The 18,311-nt window shown below is 41.6% G+C and overlaps 1 protein-coding gene across 11 annotated transcripts in view; it reads right to left on the minus strand.

The window, feature by feature from the left end:
* The window catches only part of IQSEC1 (IQ motif and Sec7 domain ArfGEF 1), a 588,187-nt gene that overhangs the window by 56,131 nt on the left and 513,745 nt on the right, over window positions 1-18,311 (minus strand). The gene's annotated exons all lie outside the window — the stretch shown is intronic.

Here is an 18,311-nt window from a genome sequence, read left to right on the forward strand (position 1 = left end):
AAAACTTGGGTGGCCTTCACTTGTTCTGGTTCTTTTCCTATCCTCCTTTGCAAAGAAACAGTGGCCACTTAAAAATTGCAGTTTTAATAATACTGACCACCTAACAGAGTTTTAGCCCTATGCTTGCTCTTATGTGAGTGTGCACACAATTAAGCTGTACCTCCTCAGTAGTGAACAGAAACCTAGATCTCTGCTTATTCAGTAATGCTCTCCCAATCCTGTTTAAAAACACCCACACAAGCAAAGTGAATGAGTTGCTGGAAACCCACATTTAGAAGGCATTACAAAAAGCTTTAGTCTCATAAGTAAGCCCCACAGAACACAGTGGAGGTTTACTTACTTCTGAGTAAGATGAAGAGGATTGTGTTAGTAACCAGCAATGCTTGGAAAGTTCATTTTTAAAAGGAGCAAAATAGCTCAGTTCAAGTTCATCCAAATGCACTTTTAATTTATAATAACTTCTGCTTGCCACACACAAGGCACAAAAGTACTACACTCCCTAAACCATGCAAAGAACTCAATTAAAGAGTAAAAAGAAAAGAAAAGACATATGGGAAACTTGATAAAACATTTTTAAGATGAGCCTCTAACTGTATAAATGTAATGGTTAGACTGAGTGTTGGACTAGGACCTGGAAGACCAGGGTTCAATTCTACACCCACTTAAATAAACACAGTGAGACTTACGTCTAAGTAAAATGAATACGATTATGTTAGTTACTACAGCTAAATCATACCTCCTCCTCAGTATAGTTAACCAGATATATATGAAAGTGGGCTATGTGTCACAGCAAATAATATATACAGGAATATTATGCTTTATTTAAGTATGCCTGGCTTATTCCCTGGTATGCAGAAAGAACCTCTGTGACCTAGAACAATGTATTCAAGTATGATGAATAATAGCCACTGGCTAAAGATTTCCAGAGTTTCTTTTGAAAAAAATAAAACCAATCCTATAAACTGTAAGCTCCTACTGCTCAGAGAAAAAGATAAAGTAGGTGGGAAAAACAAGAAACCAAAATGTTAGAAAAAGGAGTCTTTGTAGCAGAAAGTTCCACAAGTTTCTCCAGGATTCCACTGGTGTGGGGACTCAGACATTCACACAAGGTATCTTTAAGCTTCTTGGTAGAAGCAGGGATTTGTCTAACTCAAAATTCCTTCTCCTTTTGATCAACCACATTTATGCAGGTTCCACCTCCTTACTCAAAGTGACATTGGGCAACAATCTCACACATGTCTGCTAAACAGATTGCCAGGATGTCTGTGCTTTCAATTACTCTCTTGCTCTCTTCTACACCCTGAAAGACAGTCCTGGGCTCAGAAAGAAAATACACATCTGGCCCTCTTGAAAATATTGCTAAGCTTTTTGTTTTAATTAAAATTACTATACGAAGTTCTTGCTCTTATCGCTCATGGGAGTTAATTATCTTGCATAAGCCCATATCAAATATGCAGATATTTTAAATAAATAAAAATAAATTTTAAAGGTCCAGTCCAGTCCATAGTCCATACTTGGTGCAGTTTGCCATCATGAATCTCTCCCTCCTACCTTTACAATAAAATGGTCCAGTCCAGGTCCAGCCCCCCCATCCTGACAATAAAAAAGTCAAGTCTGGCCCATTAAGAAACCAGATTCCCCACCCCCTCATAATTATGCTAACCAAACATTTTTAGGGGCTGTTTGCCACCAAGAATCTATTTCCTGTCTCTCTTGAAGAGAGTTGCTTTATGCAGCAGAGTTCATTGGAGATATAAAATAATATTAAAGATAGTGGTGTTTATCTTAAACAAAAATACTCATTTTATTAAGAAAGTACACATGGATAGGAAAGCCTAATCATCTGCACTAGCTGCCTTGATTGAAGTGAAACTTCCAACATCTCTGCCCTTCAGTAAGGCCCAATCCAGCCTATGAAGAAATCAGATTCTGTCCCCACCCTGATGCCTGCTAAACATGCTTTTGGGGTAGTTTACTCCTCCTCCTCTCACTGAAATGTATATATATATATATTAGGGTATGAGAGCCAGTGTGGTATAGTGGTTAAGGTATTGGACTATGACCTGGGAGACCAGGGTTCAAATCCCCACATAGCCATGAAGCTCACTGGGTGACCTTGGGCCAGTCACTGCCTCTCAACCTCATGAAAACCCTATTCATAGGGTCGCCATAAGTCGGAATCGACTTGAGGACAGTACATTTACATTTATATATTAGGGTTGCCAGGCTCAGGGCCTGAGAATGATTCTGTATCTTTCAGAGAAGAGAAAATTCAGCCAACTGAGTGCAGGTTTTCTTGCAACACTGTAATGGGGAAAATCACAAGGTGAAAATCTCTGTTCCCCCTGCACAACTTTTAAAGACACAGAAGACCTCTTGGAGGCTGGGCCTGGCAACCAAGAGGTCTTCTGTATCTTTAAAAGTTGTGCAGGGGGGAGGGAGAATTCCACCTTGTGGTTTTTCCCATTACAATGTTGCAAGAAAACCTGCACTTTGCTGTATTTTCTCTTCCCTGAAAGATACAGAATCATTCTCAGACACTGAGCCTGGCAACCCTAATATATATATAGGGCAGTGATGAACCAGAAAGTTGAACTCACAGTGATATATTATCGATTCAAAGACTGGTAGGCTGGCTACTCACAGAAAAGAAAAAAAAAGGTTGTGGTTGCTGCTGTTTTAAGGCGGTGCTTGCAGAAGGAAAGTAACTCAGCCTTACAGAAGAGCAACAAGCAGTTTGCAGATGCATGCCTCTGATTGAAATGCATGCCTCTGAGCACTGGGAAGGCTCTTCATAGTCCTGCCCTAATGCTATGGAACTTCCAATGCATTTCTGAAGGACTCCTGGTTAGAGCTTCTTTTATGAAAAATAAAATAAAAATGGAGGTGCTGAGGGATCCCTGCCTCCCCAAGCCATTCCTACTAGAATTTATTATTATTACCACCCTTGGAGAGAGGGGTGGGACCACAGCAATGACTGTGATTGGCTGTGCTATTCAAAGGTGATTGGCCAGAACAAAAGACCGGCAGAAACAAGTCCAGAGTGTCTCTAAATGTGAGGTAATGTATTGAATATGAATGCAAGGAACAGATAAGGGACTGGGGTTATAGTTTTGGGGCTTTAGGGAGGGCAGTGCCCCACCTGCCCTTAGTGAGGAGCCACCACTGTCTGCATTTTCTGCTGTGTATGTGGGCAGGAACTGATGCAGTCAATGAAGCTGGAGTAGGGAGGTGAAGGTCATCCAACAAATTCGAAGAAAAAAAAGGGGGGGAACCCCAGAATGACAAAAAAAGTGTGGAAAATGTCCAAATGGTTTATTTGCAAGCTTATATAATTAAAATGTCTTTATAAAAAGCCATGATTCATGGAGGATTCATGGAGGATAAGGCTACTAGCCATGATGGTCGGAGATGATATGCTTCCAAATACCAGTCACTAGAAACTTATATTTTTATTTATTTATTTATTTATTAAATTTATTAGTTGCCCATCTGTCTGGTTATCCAGCCACTCTGGGCGACATACAACATAAAAACATACAAATTACATTAGAGCATTAAAAATCTCAAACAATAATAATAAAATCTAACCCACCCCAAAAGCTCTTTAAAACAAGGGAGTGTCTTACTTTTGCACTGGTTCACACAGCTTTAAAGTAATATGTAAGGAATTTCAAAATTCTCTGCTGTTCTTGCAAGCCTTTTTCACCAACTACCAAATTTTGAATAGAGATACCCTCTTCTAACATATTGGAATCAATTAGGCTAGCTTTTCAATGATGGATAGAGAGGGAAGGTATATACAGATAACAATTTATTAAGTGATAGCTTGCCAAAATGTGCAGATAGCCACTTGGTGAAACACTCATCTATATCGTTCTTCGGATGAGTAATAAAGACCACTTATGCACCTGAACCAATATCTAGGAAGGTAGAGAACTAGTAAGGTTCGCCTCACTACTTCGCAGGACAATATGGAAGATGAGCTAATGTAGTGGCAAAAGTCCAAAAGCCAGAAGTTTATAATAAACTTAAAATGAAATGCAGGAGGTATGGGCAGATTTAATTAGATTAGACTCTGCTAGGGGCACACATTATTTCAAGTTATACTGAGAACTACTGGGACAAAGGAACAATAATGAGTGCTGTACTCCTATTTTTTAAACAAGAATTAGGACTAACTGTCAGAATTTTGTCTGTAATGAGAATTTTTTGAAATCTGCAGAGGAACCAAATGAGAAATGAAGAAATCTCTCTTACAGGGGCATTATAAACTTCTTCCCTTTTGGATATTTATTTCTTGTGTCTAATCTTTTGGATAATAATATGATGCATGTTAGAGAAGAATTGCTCATGGAAATCAGCTGCTTACCTAATACATACTGTTTATCATTATTTTGTTTAATATATTGTTGCTTCCCCCCCCCATTTCTGGCATTTTTACGCTTTCGCCAGTATTGTTCTGAATCCCCACATGCTACAGTCTTCCCCTCTTGCTATGCATACCCTACAACAATAAACTGTCATTCTCTAAATAGCTGAAAAGGCAGCTGCCTCAGCTTTTCACTTGGCAAATCTAACCACACTCAATTCCAGAGAACAATAAATGAGCTGGCAAATCCTGATCTCCATAATTACAATCAGACATTTGCTTGGCCTTCCTTTTTTTACAGTGGGCACTTCACAACAAGATTGTACCCTGATCAGCTCTCTAGATATTGTGACAAGAGAATTCTGCTTAATCATAGCATGGAACCTTGTTATAGTAAATTGTGTGCTTGGAATGTTTAATACTAGATGGACCTGATTGGTTAGGAGTGATGTGATAGCTCTACTGCAGTTTCTGGGGACATTTCCAAGCAGCTAAAGATGGACTCTGCAGCCTTTTGAAGGCTAGATTTTCAGTATTTGGGAAGGTTTATATACTCTCTATAAATGACTATAAAGGAACTGCTCTGCACATATTTGAACACAGCCAGCATTTCACTAAACTATTTCCTGAACTAATTCACACTATGAATCTTTCCCTCTCTATACATATTCTTGGGTATTTAAAAGAGAGAAGTGACAGTAAGTGTTTCTATTTAATGTTGCTGTTGTGGAGCGACCTACACTCCAGACACTCTTTTATACTAAACTCCCAACAGGGTGGCAATAACTTTCATGACCCTTAACAGACATTTCTCACATTTGCCTTTGCTAACCACCACAGAACCACCTGACAAGTACTGAAAGGGCTAGAAGCAAAATGGGCTCAAGTCTAGTTAGATGCCACTTTACACTAAGAGTACGCAAAGCTCATGAAATGATGCCTGTGCCTGGGAGGCAGCAGGCACAGTCCAAAGCTTGTTGAGGGGATTTAATTCATCAATGAATGTGCCTTAGGCAACTAATTATTGAGCTCAAGAGCCTGATCCTATGCATCTTTCTTTGGGAGCAGACCTACTTCCAAGTAAATTGCATAGGATTGAAGCTTTATCTGGAAGCATACTCACTATGCATCTCTCTGCAGATGATTTCTGGAAGAAGAAGAAAAATTCTGCATTTGTGACACAAATGCTGTCTCTGCATGATGCTGATTCACTAATAGACAAAAAACCTTGCAGGTTAAGAATGTACCTATAGCCAACAGATATTTCTATCAAACTTTAAATAGAGGGAAAATTGTGCAGCTATAGTGAATGCACCAGGGGAGCAGGACACCTGACCTCCTCTCTGAGATACAGTAGGGCCCCACTCATATGGCAGGTTAGGTTCCAGACCCCCGCCGAAAAGTGAAAACCACCGAAAAGATGATGAGTTGTAGCGCAGGGGTCTGGAACCTAACCTGCTGGTCACGCCGGAGGAGGAGATCAGCTGTAGCACGCTACAGCTGATCTTCCCCTCCTCTGGCGCGATCAGCTTGAGCACAGGAGTCTGATTGCGCTAGAAGAGATCAGCTGTAGCGCTCCACAGGTGATCTTCCCCTCCTCCAGCAAAATCAGCTGGAGAGTGGGGAGCTCCAGCCCCCCCTCCAGCTGATCGCCCCACTGGCGCCGTATTAGCGGAATACCGAGAAGCGGAGCCCTACTGTATTCTATTGCCCTACAAATTTGTCAAAATGCAAACACAATTTGGGTTGGTCTTTCACAGTCCAATCCACTTCCTGTGTAGCTTGGAAGAATTTGTGACATGTGCCTCTGAGCATATGGTAAGTGGTGGCAACTGCATCTCCAAAGACAGAGCTTTACAGTTTTTGCATGTTTGTTGGTGGTTTTCTTACATTGCTTCTTTTCTGTGTTACTACTGTTTCTACAGAGAATCTAACCTAGAAAATGATATTTCACTCACTATTCATCATAGAAATGTGTCAAATGTATCTTTATTAATTTCACAGCCTTTTTATTGGCTTTGGAGGGAGGGGGAGAGCAGATTTGCTCATTTGCATGCCTATTGAGTTCAGTGGGATTTACTCCTGTGCAATCAGGATAGGTGACCTGGGGGAGGGTCAAGAAGGGGAGGGGGAGACAGAGGGGAGGAAGGGGAGGAGATTGGGTGGGTGGGCACTGGGCAGAGGGAAAGCCCCTTTACTTTCCAAATGAAAAGCATTGTTTACAGTATAATTATTTTGGGCGGTTTCCCATACCTTTTTACTCTACAGCAGACACATATAGTCTTCCACCCAAATTTAAACCAAAGCAGTCACTGTCCACATCCATATCAGATATTTATTCCACTTTAAACAGTCATGGCTTCCCCCAAAGAATCCTTTGAAGTGTAGCTTGTGAAGGATTGCTGAGAATTGTTAAGAGATGCCCTATTCCCCTCACAGAGTTACAATCCCTAGAATTGTCTGGGAAGAGGGGCTGACTGTTAAGCCACTCTGGCCACTGGCACTCTGTCAGAGGAATAGGAGTCTCCTAACAACTCTCAGCACCCTTCACAAACTACACTTCCCAGAATTCTTGGGGGAAGCCATGATTGTTTAAAGTGGAATAAATGTCTGGCATAGGTGTGGCCTCCTAATTAGCCAAGCCAAACAGCTGTTTGTCTGGCTTTTAGAACACTGACAGTTGGTTCTTACTGAGCATGCCCGGCCTTATAATTGACTCCAATGTTAATATTCTTAAATTAATTAAAAATCAGTCATGCATTTTTTAAACTATTAAACTGAAGAAGATTACCACAGGCCTTAATTACCACAGGCCAAACCACAAGTGCCAAAGACACTTGAAGAGAGACACTGCTTACAAGTGCCTGTACGCTAATGCTAGGAGCCTCCGAACCAAGATGGGAGAACTGGAGTGCTTGGTCTTAGAGGAGAGCATTGATACAGTGAGCATAACGGAGACCTGGTGGAATGGAGAAAACCAGTGGGATACGGTTATCCCTGGATATAAACTATATCGGAAGGACAGGGAAGGACGTATTGGTGGCGGAGTCGCTCTATACGTGAAAGAAGGCATTGAATCCAGCAAGCTGGAAACCCCAAAAGAGGCGGACTCCTCCACAGAATCGTTGTGGGTGGTGATACCATGCCCCAGGAGGGACTTAATACTGGGAACGATCTATCGTCCCCCTGATCAAAATGCTCAGGGAGACCTTGAGATGAGATATGAAATCGAGGAAGCATCCAAACTAGGAAATGTGGTAGTAATGGGTGACTTCAACTACCCGGACATAGACTGGCCGCATATGTATTACAGTCATGACAAAGAAGCAAAGTTTCTAGATATTCTAAATGACTATTCCCTAGACCAGTTGGTCATGGAACCGACCAGAGGGACGGCAACCCTGGACTTAATCATCAGTGGGGACCGGGACCTGGTGCGAGATGTAAGTGTTGTTGAACCGATTGGGAGCAGTGACCACAGTGCTATTAAATTAAACATACATGTAAATGGCCAATTGCCAAGAAAATCCAACATGGTCACATTTGACTTCAAAAGAGGAAACTTCACAAAAATGAGGGGATTGGTAAAAAGAAAGCTGAAAAACAAAGTCCAGAGGGTCACATCACTCGAAAATGCTTGGAAGTTGTTTAAAAACACTCTATTAGAAGCTCAACTGGAGTGCATACCGCAGATCAGAAAAGGTACCGCCAGGGCCAAGAAGATGCCAGCATGGTTAATGAGCAAAGTCAAGGAAGCTCTTAGAGGCAAAAAGTCTTCCTTCAGAAAATGGAAGTCTTGTCTGAATGAAGAAAATAAAAAAGAACACAAACTCTGGCAAAAGAAATGCAAGAAGACAATCAGGGATGCTAAGAAAGAATTTGAGGAGCACATTGCTAAGAACATAAAAACCAACAACAAAAAATTATATCAATACATTCAAAGCAGGAGACCATCTAGGGAGGCGATTGGACCCTTGGATGATAAGGGAGTCAAAGGTGTACTAAAGAACGATAAGGAGATTGCAGAGAAGCTAAATGAATTCTTTGCATCTGTCTTCACAGTGGAAGACATAGGGCAGATCCCTGAACCTGAACTAACATTTGCAGGAAGGGATTCTGAGGAACTGAGACAAATAGTGGTAACGAGAGAGGAAGTTCTAGGCTTAATGGACAATATAAAAACTGACAAATCACCGGGTCCGGATGGCATCCACCCGAGAGTTCTCAAAGAACTCAAATGTGAAATTGCTGATCTGCTAACTAAAATATGTAACTTGTCCCTTGGGTCCTCCTCCGTGCCTGAGGACTGGAAAGTGGCAAATGTAACGTCAATATTCAAAAAGGGATCCAGAGGGGATCCTGGAAATTACAGGCCAGTTAGCTTAACTTCTGTCCCTGGAAAACTGGTAGAAAGTATGATTAAAGCTAGATTAACGAAGCACATAGAAGAACAAGCCTTGCTGAAGCAGAGCCAGCATGGCTTCTGCAAGGGAAAGTCCTGTCTCAGTAACCTATTAGAATTCTTTGAGAGTGTCAACAAGTATATAGATAGAGGTGATCCAGTGGACATAGTGTACTTAGACTTTCAAAAAGCGTTTGACAAGGTACCTCACCAAAGACTTCTGAGGAAGCTTAGCAGTCACGGAATAAGAGGAGAGGTCCTCTTGTGGATAAGGAATTGGTTAAGAAGCAGAGAGTAGGAATAAACGGACAGTTCTCCCAATGGAGGGCTGTAGAAAGTGGAGTCCCTCAAGGATCGGTATTGGGACCTGTACTTTTCAACTTGTTCATTAATGACCTAGAATTAGGAGTGAGCAGTCAAGTGGCCAAGTTTGCTGACGACACTAAATTGTTCAGGGTTGTTAAAACAAAAAGGGATTGCGAAGAGCTCCAAAAAGACCTCTCCAAACTCAGTGAATGGGCGGAAAAATGGCAAATACAATTCAATATAAACAAGTGTGAAATTATGCATATTGGAGCAAAAAATCTTAATTTCACATATACGCTCATGGGGTCTGAACTGGCGGTGACCGACCAGGAGAGAGACCTCGGGGTTGTAGTGGACAGCACGATGAAAATGTCGACCCAGTGTGCGGCAGCTGTGAAAAAGGCAAATTCCATGCTAGCGATAATTAGGAAAGGTATTGAAAATAAAACAGCCGATATCATAATGCCGTTGTAGAAATCTATGGTGCGGCCGCATTTGGAATACTGTGTACAGTTCTGGTCGCCTCATCTCAAAAAGGATATTATAGAGTTGGAAAAGGTTCAGAAGAGGGCAACCAGAATGATCAAGGGGATGGAGCGACTCCCTTATGAGGAAAGGTTGCAGCATTTGGGTCTTTTTAGTTTAGAGAAAAGACGGGTCAGAGGAGACATGATAGAAGTGTATAAAATTATGCATGGCATTGAGAAAGTGGATAGAGAAAAGTTCTTCTCCCTCTCTCATAATACTAGAACTCGTGGACATTCAAAGAAGCTGAATGTTGGAAGATTCAGGAGAGACAAAAGGAAGTACTTCTTTACTCAGCGCATAGTTAAACTATGGAATTTGCTCCCACAAGATGCAGTAATGGCCACCAGCTTGGATGGCTTTAAAAGAAGATTAGACAAATTCATGGAGGACAGGCTATCAATGGCTACTAGCCGTGATGGCTGTGCTCTGCCACCCTAGTCAGAGGCAGCATGCTTCTGAAACCCAGTTGCCGGAAGCCTCAGGAGGGGAAAGTGTTCTTGCACTCGGGTCCTGCTTGCGGGCTTCCCCCAGGCACCTGGTTGGCCACTGTGAGAACAGGATGCTGGACTAGATGGGCCACTGGCCTGATCCAGCAGGCTCTTCTTATGTTCTTATGAAGGTCAGAGTATGGGGCAACATCAGTAACAGATTACACGTAGTCTCTGAACATGGCTGATTTTTAATTACCTTCAACAGATGATGATGATTATCATCATCTTTAATTTTACCCCGCCCTTTTTCCAAAGCTGGAACTCAGGGCGGCTTACAGATTATGAGACCACTGACAGAAAAAGCTCCAATAGGTGTCTGGATTCCCCCCCCCCATTTTCGCTTTGAATTCTTGATTCTGTGAGTGTTCTGTGTATCGCCATGAAAATGTGTTGTTAAGCAAGGATTTTTGAGTTCAGGACTATGAGTTTTGTAAGATTATGTTTTGGGAACATATGTTATGGGAAGCATCAGAATGGCATGGGGGTATTTTCAATTTAACATGGCAGAATGTGAAAAATCCCTGCTGGCTATAGTATACAGTCACTCTTGTGGCTATATATAATTTGCTTCTCCGCTCGTTTTATCAAGAGACCTCATACACACACTTCCAGAGGGAGCTTTGGACTTTAAAATAGTGTTTCATTTAAATAAATGAATAGGCAATGAATAAACAGATAAATGCATCAACATTCATGTGCTGGGTTTTACAAATAAAAATGAAGAAGGGAGGCAGCCAACCTTAAAGCATGGGAAAAGAAACGGCATTAAACCCACAAGCTGAGGGGCATGCTGAGAACTCTCTCCCTGTCTCTGTCAGGCTTTACCCAGTTTTTGTTTTAAAAAACCTTTATTTGAAATTATTTATATCCTGCTCTTCTCTAATGAGATCAGATCAGCTTACAATAAAAGGTAACAATACTATACTTATTATAAAATGTAAACAAATGACAGAAAACAGTAAAACTCACAATTGCCCAACTAGCTAGACACCCATCATAGGCTGGTAAGATGTGAAGAAAGGTTCTAAGAAGGAAGTTCTTGTGTTGAAATAAAAAGCCCTAAACAATTTGGGTTCAGGATACCTTAAAGGACCATCTGAGCCCTTAAATCCCAGTCTGCTCACTGAGATCATCTGAAATTGGGCTGTTAGATGTTCCCCGTGTTACAGAGGCCCAAATGGTCTCAACCAGAAGTCTAGCATTTAGTGTCATGGTCCCATGCTATGGAACACTCTTCTAGTAGAGATTCAGCAGGCATCCTCACTTTTGACTTTCAGGCATCTCTTGAAGACTTTTTTGTGCCAACAGCCCATGCAACTGTTTAAATTTTTTGACTAGCTAGCCATTTTAATGATTGTTTTATATTGCTTTTAAATGTTTTTATGGTGCTTTGCAAGACGGTGGTATATAAATATTTTTATAAATAAACACTAAATAAACTTTAGCTGATTAATAATTAGCAGGGGAAAGGTTCCCTTGTTTTTACATCAAGAATGGAGGTGCTGCAGTAGGCATTATCTTACAGAACAGCCCCTCATCTCACACAAAGAAGGAAATGCCTCTTTTGCCATCTGCAGTTTTATAAATGATTACAGTAGGGCCCCACTCATATGGCGGGTTATGTTCTGGACCTCCACTGTAAAGCGAAAACCGCTGAAAAGCGGAACCCATTGAATAGAATGGCGCACGATGCCCGAAAACTGCCGTAAAAGCGGAACAAGTGCCGTATGATTGGGGCTTTAGTCTAATTGCATCTAATTGAGACCGCTGTATTAGCGAAGCGCTGTAAAGCAGGGCCCTACTGTATAATAAATAGCCTGTCCACTGTTGTCAATGTACTGGTAACCTCCAGGCTGGATTAGTGCAATTCATGCTATGTGTGGCTGCTCTTTAGGTTGCTCCAGAAGCTGTAGCTGCTGCAAAATGTGGCAGCTCAACTGTTCACTGGGACAGAATATTGCCAACATGTTACACTGCTGTTCAAAGAACTGAACTGGCTGCCAATAACTGCTGGGCTAAGTTCAAGCTTGAAGCCAACCACAGAGCAAACTCTTCTCACAGTTTAATACTTCTTATGACAATGAGACTCATACATTACAGCAAGCTTTGTTCCTATGGTTGAATAAAGATGTGCAGCCAAAAACCATGGTTTGAAGTTAGCTAGTAATTAACCATAGTTAATCAGTTTGCCCTTGTTCAAACGCAACACTAAGTCAAACCGTGGCTTAGCATGAATAAGCAAATGTGCAGGCTCCCAGAGAGGAGATTACAGCCACTCTGTACCTTCCTGGTTGTTCTGCTGCTCTGCTAAGTTGTTGTTTAACTCAAGAGTGTTCATGGTTTCGCTCTGCCAGACAACTAAAGGTAAAGGTGTCCCCGCACTTGTAGTGCGAGTTGTTTCCGACTCTTAGGGTGATGTCTTGCGATGTTTACTAGGCAGACCATATATATGGGGTGGGATTGCCAGTTCCGTCTCTGGCCTTTCTTTACCCCCCAGCATATGCCGGGTACTCATTTTACCGACCACGGATGGATGGAAGGCTGAGTGGACCTCGACCCCTTTTACCGGACATTCGACTTCCTCCTTCCGTTGTAATCGAACTCCGGCCATGAGCAGAGCTTCGGCTGCGTTACCGCCGCTTACCACTCTGCGCCACAGAGGATCTTGCCAGACAACTACAAGCTATAAAATAGGACAAAGCTTGCTTACAACTTGATTATTCTGGAGAGAGCTAAACCATGAGCCTGGTTTCAGACAACATAGTAATCAAAACTATGGCTCAGCTCAGTGCAGCTGCAAATTAGCCAAGGAGGAGCAAACATACTCTCCGGGAATATGTTTTCTCTTTCACGCTAAGCATGCATGGCATGGCAAACGAAACCTTTGTCAGGTTAGGACAACATGGCAAACTTTGGTTAACCAAAGGTGGAACTGAAAGCTATCAAACTCATCCTCCTGGTTGCATGGGAGAACGAAGCTTATTGAGCCTGTGAGCAGGCTAGACTCATTCTTGTCTCACTAAATATAGCCATTATGTGAAATCATTACAAGCCAATAGTACAAAGATCTTTATTTTATACCCTTATTAGTTGTAAAATTTTACATGCCAAAACAAAACTGAGGTCTGTTTCACCCATGACTTAATTTGATGGTTCGCTGCATGTTCACATGATTGGGAGCAATCATCCTGCTTCCCTCCTGCTTCCTAACATTTCACAGTGCTTCCTGCTTTTGCTGAGATGTGTGGTTAGGCTTGTTGCCCAGAAAATGTTCTTCTCACCACTGCACTCCTTTGTTTGCTTTGTTCCTCCCTATCTGTCTGATGCTGTTCATCTCTGCTCACTTACTTAACTGTAATGTAGACAGTGGCCCTGAGACTGCAAGCACATAAGGAAATAAAGCAGAAAGTTGGGTAAATTGAATGAGGGCACATTTATTTATTAAACTATTTATTAAACCCAAAACAGATCTGCACAGGGGAAACAAGGTGTGGGATCTAACTACTAACTGAACTGTGGGGGAGCCAACCCTGCCAAGGGCCAGAGGTAGCCTTTTCTCCACCCCTTCCCTTTAATCCCACCATTTCAGGTGAGCAGGGAGGCTTTCCTGCTCCACCTCCTACTGGGGCCCCACAACGCCAGGCAGGTGTAACAAGTTGACCTGTAACTGAACTGAAGTGGCAGTTACGGGAACTCTGAGGGAAAGTGACCACACCATATTTGTGAATTCTTGATTTTAAAGGAAGCAAAAGCTGAGAGTAGCCATATGAACCCTGGACTTCAGGAAAGCTGATTTGAATAAACTCAGAACAATGGTAAGTAAGGTTCAGTGGCAAGCGACCCCAATGAGAAAAGGAGTCCAAAATGGGTGGGAGTTTCTAAAAGAGGAAATTCTAAAGGTACAATGGCAAACAAATCCATCAAGGAAAAAGGGGAGAAGACAGCAGAAGAAGCCAATGTAGCTTCAAAAAAGCTTAGAGATGACATGAAAACAAAAAACAAAAAAGGACACACACATGAAGTGGAATGAAGGCCAGGCCACAACGGAAGATTACAGACAGATAGCACACAATTGCAGGGATGGCGTCAGAAAGGCTAAAGCTGAGAATGAGCTGAGGTTAGCAAGAGATGCTAAAAGCAAGAAAAAACTTTCTTCAGGTACATCTATAGTAAAAGACAGAGAAAAGAAAATGATGACGGATGGCAAAGAAAAGTCAGAAGTGCTCAATTCCTACTTTGGCTCAGTCCTCTCCCAAAAGAGGGTCTATAATCCTTCTGGCAAATGTGAAGCTGAAGGGGCAGGACTGCAGCTTGAAATTCATAGACAAATGGTCAAGTAATACCTAATCACTTTGAACGAGTTCAAATCTCCTAGGTCCAATGAACTGCATCTTAGAATATTGAAGGAACTGGCTGAAGAACTCTCAGAACCACTGTCTATTATCTTTGCAAAATCATGGAAGAAGTGCTGGATGACTGGAGGAGGGATAATATTGTCCCAATCTTCAAAAGGGGCAAGACGGAGGAACCGGGGAACTACAGATCAGTCAGCCTGACATCGATCCCTAGGGAAATTCTGGAGCAGATTATAAAGCGGTCAATCTGTAAGCACCTTGAAAACAATTCAGTGATTACTAGAAGCCAACATGGATTTATGAAGAACAAATCCTGCCATGCTAATCTTATCTCATTTTTTGATTGGGTAACGTCCCTTGTAGACTCTGGGAATGCCATGGACACAATGTATCTCGATTTCAGCAAAGCTTTTGAGAAAGTGCCCCATGATATTCTGATTAGCAAGCTACCTAAATGTGGGCTGGATGGAACAACAAACATGTGGATCCACAGTTGGCTCCAGAATAATACTCAAAGAGTGCTTATCAATGGTTACTTCTCACACTGGGGGGAGGCAACAAGAGGGGTACCATAGGGCTTGGTCCTGGGCCCAGTGCTCTTCAACATTTTTATTAATGGCTTGGATGAGGAGGTGCAGGAATGGTTATCATATCTGCATATGATACAAAAATGGGGGGATATCAAATACCTTGGAAGACAGAAACAAAATCCAAAGTGATTTGATAGGCTGAAAACAACAGAATGAAATTTAACAGGGTGGTGAGTGCCAAGTTCTTCACCTAGGAAAAAGAAACCAAATGCAGAGTTATAAGATGGGGGATACTTGGCTCAACAATACTACATATGAGAAGGATCTTGGGATTGCTGAATATGAGCCAACAATGCAATGTGGCTGCAAAAAAAGGCAAATGCTATTTTAGGTTGAATTGACAATATAGTTTTCAAATATAGTTTTCAAATCGCGTTAAGTATTAGTTCCCCTATATTCAGCAATAATGAGGGCTTATCTTGAGTACTGTGTCCAGTTCTGGACACCGCACATTAAGAAGGATGCAGACAAACTGGAACAGGTTCAGAGGAGGGCAACAAGGAGGATCAGAGGACTGGAAACAAAGCCCTCTGAGGACAGACTGAAAAAACTGGGCATATTTAGCATGGAGAAGAGAAGACTGAGGGGAGATATGATAGCACTCTTCAAGTACTTGAAAGGTTGCCACACAGAGGAGGGCCAGGATCTCTTCTTGATCGTCCCAGTGTGCAGGACAGGAATAATGGTCTCAAGTTGCAGAAAGTCAGATTTTGACTGACCATCAGGAAAAACTTCCTAAGAGACAATGGAAACAATTACCTAGAGAGGTAATGGGGTCTCCAACACTGGAGGCATTCAAGAGGCAGCTGGACAACAGCCATCTGTCGGGAATGCTTTAATTTGGATTCCTGCATTGAGCAGGGGGTTGGACTCGATGGCCTTATAGGCCCCTTCCATCTCAATGATTCTATGACCACAAAGGTATTCCCTAACTATTCCAGTGAGTCCCATAGCCCTTGAAGGTAGGTCTTGGAACTAAATCCTTCCCTTTTAAAGGTGCCTAAGGTTGTTCACCAAACCTTAACCACCTCATACCTTCCTGCACCTACCTGCCAATGTGGCCACTTAATCTATTTAATGACTACCCCTGCTAAGTAAACCCATCATCATATCAGTACACTGTAGGCAAAGCCAATCAACTGACAAGCAAAAATTCCTATTCCGTCCCACCCTTCTAGAGTGGCCAGCCTGCCAAATGAAGAGGCTTTCTTATTAATAACAACAACAAACAAATTTATTTTTGTTGTCTGCCTCTCACCCAGAATGTGGGTCCCAAGGAGGATTACATAAATTTAAAAATGCAAAAACATACAAAGAACATACATTAAAACATCAATACAAAAGGGTAAAAATGTAACCAAACACTTGGATAAAAAGGTAGGTCTTCAGCAACCGTCTAAAAATGGGAAGAGAGGGGCTGATCTTACCTCACAGGGGAGGGCATTCCACAGTCTAGGGGCCACAAGAGAGGCCCATGCATCAGCCCCGCCCTTTCCCCAGCATCAGCGCATGTGTCTACATGCTAAAGCTGCTTGGCAGGCCCCTCCACTCCCTGAGAAGCCACAAAAGGAGCTTGCTGCTGCAGCTGCTTCAGGTGTGGTGGGCATGGGATTTTCTTACAATACTACAAGACTACTGAGAATTCCGGTATTCCTTATTAAAAAATGCTTTACAACAACAGAGGTAAGGACAACTACATGAGTTCCAAGCTGTCTGATGTGATTCATATCAAAATATAGTGCATATACATAATTCATAAACTGTCCTATTCCTGGAATATGGATGATTCAGTATTTGTCTGAAGAATGAGGAAACCTTCTAGACAAGAAAGTTGAACTGGAAAAAGTGATACAACAAACAAACCTCATTTAGCAGGCCAACAAGATTATGATGTAATGTTCCTAGTCTGGGTTTTCAAAACCTACCCCATCACTAACAAAAAGCATGTATTTCTTCTCTCTGCATTGATGCCCTCAGTGCAACAAAACCACTTAAATATCTTGATCTCCCTTATGTGGAATATTGTCTTGGCATTAGATTTCCAGTAACAGCCTCACAGTATTGACAAATCAACAAGTGACCCAGGGTCATCTGGTAATTCCTTGAAAGGCTAATCCTCACAGTTACAGTATTTATCTGTGCAGCCTTTTTCTTGTGAGACCACAAAAGGGGTGTGCCTGTGTCAAAACAAAATACATCAGCAGCTACATCACATCACATAGATCAATAAGCTAACAGATGGGTGAGGGGAATTCTTCTATCAAGTTTGTCCAAAAGTATTCAAACCTTTAAAATGTTTTCAAAGTAGAAAAGCTTGAATATTTTGTTTCTGCCACAATTAAAACATTAGTTTCTTCACCATTAAAGACACAATCACTTTAATGTTAAGAGTGGTTGGAGTGTCAGATTGGGACCTAGAAGACCAGGATTCAAATCTACACTCAGCCACGAAGCTCACTGGGCCAATCATTTTCTCACAGCCTAATCTACCATATGGGTTGTTGTGAGGATAAAAGGGGGTGGGGAAGAACTATTAATGCCACCTTGAGCACCTTGGAGGAAAGATGGAAAATAAATGTAATAAGAAAAATAAATAAAACTACAGGTATTAAAGATTTTAAATATTTGAAATGCCACAGTTGGGTTACATCCTAAACAAAACAAATGATTGTGTATCTAGATAAAAAGAATAATTTTCTCAAGGATTCATTTCAACTATGCAAATCAAACTATGTAATATCTAGCTAAGATATAATAAGCAATGGAGGGAAAACTCACAAATACCTCAATTTTTTATGCAGAATTTTAAAGCTGCCCTACAAATTGTCTCAAAGTTTTAAGAAAGTGATGCCTTTCGCATTGGGCTGCTTCACATGTTTGTGTATTACACTAGTTAGCCTCCACTGATACTCTCCAGTCTTTCCATGCTGATTTCAGACAAACCAGTTTGCCATTACAACCAAATAGATAAGCTATAGTTTGTTTGCCCTCCAAATTGGAATAAGAAACCACACTATGCTTTCCAAATCTGGTTTGGAAGGCAAACACAAACACTAGTTTGTCAATTTAAATGCCACACCACACCATGACTTTTCTGCAACAGGGAGGAGGGAGCACGTGATCCCAAAGCTCAATCATGTAATGCCAAGCCATGGTGCTGAATTAAAACCAATTCTATATGCATCTCATAGAAAAATTCTTAGTGTTATAATTATACCGATTACTTATGGCAAATGTACTAGTAATCTAAATGTTGAGGGCTTGAGC

Source organism: Rhineura floridana, chromosome 3 (assembly GCF_030035675.1).
Source record: "Rhineura floridana isolate rRhiFlo1 chromosome 3, rRhiFlo1.hap2, whole genome shotgun sequence".
Classification (NCBI taxonomy): Eukaryota; Metazoa; Chordata; class Lepidosauria; order Squamata; family Rhineuridae; genus Rhineura; species Rhineura floridana.